Below are 5,917 nucleotides of genomic sequence, written 5' to 3'. Positions count from 1 at the left end.
GGGTTATTCAGTTCACTAGAGCAAAGATTGATGAGGATGTTGCTGTGATTGTGCCTGTGTTTGATCAGGAGAGGCTTCCCAAGCCTTTTGTGGTCCCTTATCAGAGAAATGTTGACCTAGAGCCAGTGAAGAAGATTGAGCCCATGGTTATCCATGTTCCCGCTCCATTCTCATTTGACAGTACCAAAGCCGTGCCTTGGAACTATGAGCCTGTAGTTTATGTGGGTAACAAACCAGTAATCTTGAAGGAGCCAGATGTGACTAACATCGCTGGAGCTAGTGGTGTGACTCGAAGTGGAAGGGTTTTCGCTCCTGAAGTGATCCCAAACAAAGAAAGTGCACCAACAGTTGAACCAACAAAGGGGAAAGAGGTAAATCCTCCAGAAGAAGGAGAAGGCTCATCTAAGAAAGCAGTGACTACTGAAGAGGATAGAGAATTCTTGAAGATTATCAAGAAGAGTGATTACAAGGTCGTAGATCAGCTCAACCAGACTCCTTCAAAAATCTCCATTCTTTCTCTACTTATGAGTTCTGAGGCTCATAGGACTGCTCTATTGAAGTTCTTGAACGAAGCTTATGTGGCAGAAGACATCAGTGTTATTCAGTTTGATAATGTGGTTGCTAATCTCAATGCTAGTAGTTGTTTGATGTTCACTGATGATGATTTACCCCCTAATGGGCGAGAACATAATATGGCGCTTCATATCTCCATTCAGTGTACAGATGTCACTTTGGCTCGAGTACTGGTAGATACAGGTTCATCCTTGAACGTGTTACCTAAGACTACCCTGGCACAATTGAATATTGAAGGGGTGCAGATGAGACCCAGTGCTTTGATAGTGAAAGCTTTTGATGGGTCTAAGCGAACAGTTATTGGGGAGATTGACCTCCCAATCCTGATTGGCCCTCAAACTTTCCGTATTACCTTCCAGGTAATGGATATTAGGCCTGCCTATAGTTGTCTGTTAGGTAGACCTTGGATTCATGCTGCTGGAGCTGTTACCTCGACACTTCACCAGAAGCTGAAGTTTGTTACTTCTGGTAAGCTGGTATCCGTATCCGGAGAGGAAGATATTTTCGTCAGCCATTTGACTTCTTTCAGATACATTGAAGTAGGTGAAGACATTGTTGAAACTCCTCTCCAAGCCCTTGAAGTGGTCAATGTGGTCCAGACTAAGCCGAAACTTGTTGAAGAACCCAAGGGGGTCATGACCTCGTGGAAGAGTGTGAAAGCTGCAATTGAAGCTGGTTGCCCTGGAAGTTGGGGCACAGTGATTGAACTACCAGAGAAGAAAGACAAGTGTGGATTAGGATATCAGCCGTCTATTGAACTTTTCAAAGATCAGAATATACATCAGGGGAAGGTTCCTAGCATCCAGGAAATATTCTCTAAAGCTGGTTTCCGAAGTGATGATCAAGTGAATGCTCTTGAAGATGAAGATCTAGATTTGTCCAAGATGGTGTTTTGTGGACCTCCGGATGCCGCTCTCACTAACTGGAAGGCAACAGATGTTCTGGATATAGTTTCTTGTTCAAAGTAATTTACTGTTTTCTAAAACATCCAATGTCATTCCCAAGGCATATGGATAGCTTTGTAGGGCCCATTTTGTGTTAATATTTAAGCCTTATCATCAATACAAAGCACATTTTTTGAGATCCCTGTCTGTCATCTTTTTAATTTATTTATTTTTTTACAAACAAATAAAAAAAAATGGCATTTTTTATTTCACATCACTTTCATTTTTCAAAATCTTCCTCTAAAAAGAAAAATCATTTCCATGCAGATCATTAATAACTGGATCCATTGAACACGACAATGCTATAATTCCCTATGACTTCGACCTCCCGATTAACCAAGCTGAAGAGGATGGTAAGGAAGACTGCGAACTCCCAGAAGAGTTGACCAGACTTTTGAAACAAGAGGAAAAGATGATTCAGCCTCATCAGGAACCAGTGGATGTGATCAATCTGGGGACTGAGGAGGATAGAAAGGAAGTCAAGGTCGGAACTGCTTTGAAAGAAAATGTGAAGGAGGAACTAGTCAAGCTACTACATGAATATGTGGATGTGTTTGCTTGGTCATATCAGGATATGCCAGGACTCGACACCGACATAGTTGTGCACAAGTTGCCGTTGAAGCCGGAATGCCCGCCCATCAAGCAGAAGTTGAGAAGAACTCGACCAGACATGGCTGTCAAGATTAGAGAAGAGGTCAAGAAGCAGTTTGATGCAGGTTTTCTAGCTGTTGCAACTTACCCGCAGTGGATTGCTAATATTGTGCCAGTTCCGAAGAAAGATGGAAAGGTTCGAATGTGTGTAGACTACAGAGACCTGAATAGAGCTAGTCCCAAAGATGATTTTCCGTTACCTCACATTGATGTATTGGTAGATAACACAGCTCAGTTCTCTGTATTCTCCTTCATGGACGGATTCTCAGGATATAATCAGATCAAAATGTCTCCCGAAGATATGGAGAAAACAACTTTCATTACACCATGGGGCACTTTCTGTTATAAGGTAATGCCTTTCGGCCTGAAAAATGCTGGGGCAACCTATCAAAGGGCCATGGTGACTCTTTTCCATGATATGATACATAAGGAGATTGAAGTCTATGTGGATGACATGATTGCCAAGTCTCAGACAGAAGAGGAGCATGTTATTCATCTAAGGAAGTTGTTTGTAAGATTGAGGAAATACAGATTGCGTTTAAACCCTGCTAAATGCACTTTTGGAGTCAGATCTGGAAAGCTTCTAGGATTCATTGTGAGCCAGAGAGGCATAGAAGTTGATCCTGACAAAGTCAAAGCTATTCAAGAGATGCCAGCACCTCGGACAGAGAAGCAAGTCCGTGGTTTCTTGGGCAGATTGAACTATATTTCCAGATTTATCTCACATCTGACATCCACTTGCGAGCCGATATTCAAGTTGTTAAGAAAAGATCAAGCTGTTAGGTGGAACGATGATTGCCAGAGTGCATTCGATAAAATCAAACAGTATCTACAAGAACCACCAATCTTAGTGCCACCAGTTCCAGGAAGGCCTCTCATTATGTATTTGACAGTACTCGATGAATCCATGGGATGTGTACTGGGGCAACACGATGAGACGGGTAGAAAAGAGCATGCTATCTACTACCTGAGCAAGAAGTTTACAGAATATGAAATCAGGTACTCCATGCTAGAAAAGACTTGTTGTGCATTAGCATGGGCTGCTCGTCGTCTGAGACAGTATATGATTTGTCATACAACAATGTTAATATCCAAGATGGATCCCATCAAGTACATCTTCGAGAAACCAGGATTAACTGGCAGAATCGCTCGTTGGCAAATGTTATTATCAGAATATGACATTCAGTATGTAACTCAAAAGGCCATTAAGGGTAGTGTGTTATCAGAGTACCTTGCGCACCAGCCAGTGGAGGACTATCAATCGATGAGACTCGACTTCCCAGATGAAGACGTCATGTACATAAGAGACTATGAGATTCCAGGCCCGGAAGAAGGACCCGAGCCAGGATCGCGGTGGACGCTCGTGTTTGATGGTGCCTCAAATGCATTAGGTAACGGAATTGGGGCTGTTATAACTTCTCCAAAGGATTTTCATCTTCCTTTCACGGCAAGGTTATGTTTCCAATGCACCAATAACATGGCGGAGTATGAAGCATGTATCTTGGGAATTGAAGCAGCTATTGATCTACGAATCAAGATTCTTGAAGTGTATGGGGACTCAGCACTTGTCATCTATCAAATCAAAGGAGATTGGGAGACCCGGCATCCCAATTTGATCCCATACCGAGAGCATGTCATGAAGCTAATCCCCTACTTTGATGAGATTAATTTCCATCATATTCCTAGGGAGGAGAATCAGCTAGCCGATGCCTTGGCTACTCTGTCATCTATGTTCAAGGTCAAGTGGGCTAACGAATCACCTATTATTACAATTCAACGTCTAGACGAGCCAGCACATTGCTTGGCAGTTGAAGCAGAAACAGATGGCAAGCCGTGGTTTTATGACATCAAACGATATCTTGAGAAGCACGAGTATCCAAATGATGTATCCATCACAGACAAAAAGACCTTAAGAAAGTTATCAGCCAATTTCTTCCTAAGTGGTGGTGTTTTATACAAAAGAAACTTTGATTTAGTTCTGCTCAGATGCGTGGATAGACACGAAGCCGACCTACTCATCAAAGAAATCCATGAAGGTTCTTTCGGCATTCATGCAAACGGACATGCAATGGCGAAGAAAATCCTTAGAGCTGGTTACTATTGGTTGACAATGGAAACAGATTGTTACCACTATGCCAGGAAATGCCACAAGTGCCAAATTTATGCTGACAAGGTGCACGTGCCACCTACTCCTCTGAATGTTTTATCAGCTCCATGGCCATTCTCAATGTGGGGCATAGACATGATTGGTATGATTGAGCCTAAAGCTGCAAATGGACATCGGTTCATTCTGGTTGCCATTGACTACTTTACTAAGTGGGTAGAAGCAACTTCTTATGCCAATGTGACAAAGCAAGTCGTCACTCGGTTTATCAAGAAAGAGATAATTTGTCGCTACGGAACTCCTAGCAAGATTATCACTGATAATGGATCAAATCTGAATAATAAGATGATGAAGGAGTTATGCGAGAATTTCAAGATTGAACATCATAACTCGTCACCTTATAGGCCAAAGATGAACGGAGCTGTAGAGGCAGCTAACAAGAATATCAAGAAGATCATTCAGAAGATGGTGAAAACTTATAAAGATTGGCATGAGATGCTACCTTTTGCTTTGCACGGATATCGAACAGCTGTTCGCACTTCAACAGGGGCAACCCCTTTCTCACTAGTCTATGGCATGGAGGCTGTGCTACCGATAGAAGTGGAGATCCCCTCGTTGAGAGTCTTGATGGAGACGGAATTAGAAGAAGCGGAATGGATTCAAACCAGATTTGACCAGCTCAATCTAATCGAAGAAAAGAGGATGACAGCGTTGTGTCATGGTCAGTTATATCAGAGGAGGCTCAAGCGGGCATTTGACAAGAAGGTTCGACCTCGAGAGTTTAATGTAGGTGAACTAGTTTTGAAAAAGATAATCTCCCTCCATAAGGATTCACGTGGCAAGTGGATTCCAAACTATGAAGGACCATTTGTGGTGAAGAAAGCTTTCTCTGGTGGAGCTTTAGTTCTCACGAACATGGACGGAGAAGAGTTGACACACCCCGTCAATTCTGATGCAGTCAGAAAGTATTATGCCTAAGAAAAAGAGATGGATAATAAAAGCTCGCTAAGTTGAAAACCCGAAAGGGCGACTTAGGCAAAAAATGAGCATCCCGGTGAGTTGAAAACCCGAAAGGGCGGCTCAGGCAAAAGTTAGGGATAAACAAAAAAATTAAGCCCGGTAAGTCGAAAACCCGAAAGGGCGACTTAAGCAAAAAAGGGTAAAATCTCCCGGTGAACTGAAACTCTTAAGGAGCAGTTCGCGCAAAAGTTAGGGAATATCCAAAAGCATAATACTGGAGTGACATAAGTCAACACTGCAACAAAGCTCAGATGGAAGAGAAAAGTCCAATTACCATATCTAGAAGCAAAGTAATGAGGACTAGAGGACATAGGGGAAAGTAGCAAAGTTGCATTTCGTTGGAAAATCAGTTAAATTTTTGTTGCCATTTACTTGCTTTCTTTCTCTGTAATCTCCTCTTATAGGGGTTTACATCTTCATGAACCCCATGTATGAGTTACTCTTCTCATCAAATAAAATTGTTCAGTTGAACATTGCTTTACCAATTATTTCTATTTTTCTGCTTAATGTCGCTTTTATTTTTGATAAGATAAAAACATTAAAATAGTGGAAACTACAAAGCTTTTGAAAACTTTAATTTGTTTTGATTTTGAAAGTATAAAAGGAATTTTTGTTGGTTTACAAT

This window comes from Lathyrus oleraceus, chromosome 6, assembly GCF_024323335.1.
Source record: "Lathyrus oleraceus cultivar Zhongwan6 chromosome 6, CAAS_Psat_ZW6_1.0, whole genome shotgun sequence".
NCBI classification, from domain to species: domain Eukaryota; kingdom Viridiplantae; phylum Streptophyta; class Magnoliopsida; order Fabales; family Fabaceae; genus Lathyrus; species Lathyrus oleraceus.
The sequence above is the reverse complement of the archived record's forward strand: the minus strand, read 5'-3'. Positions refer to the sequence as shown.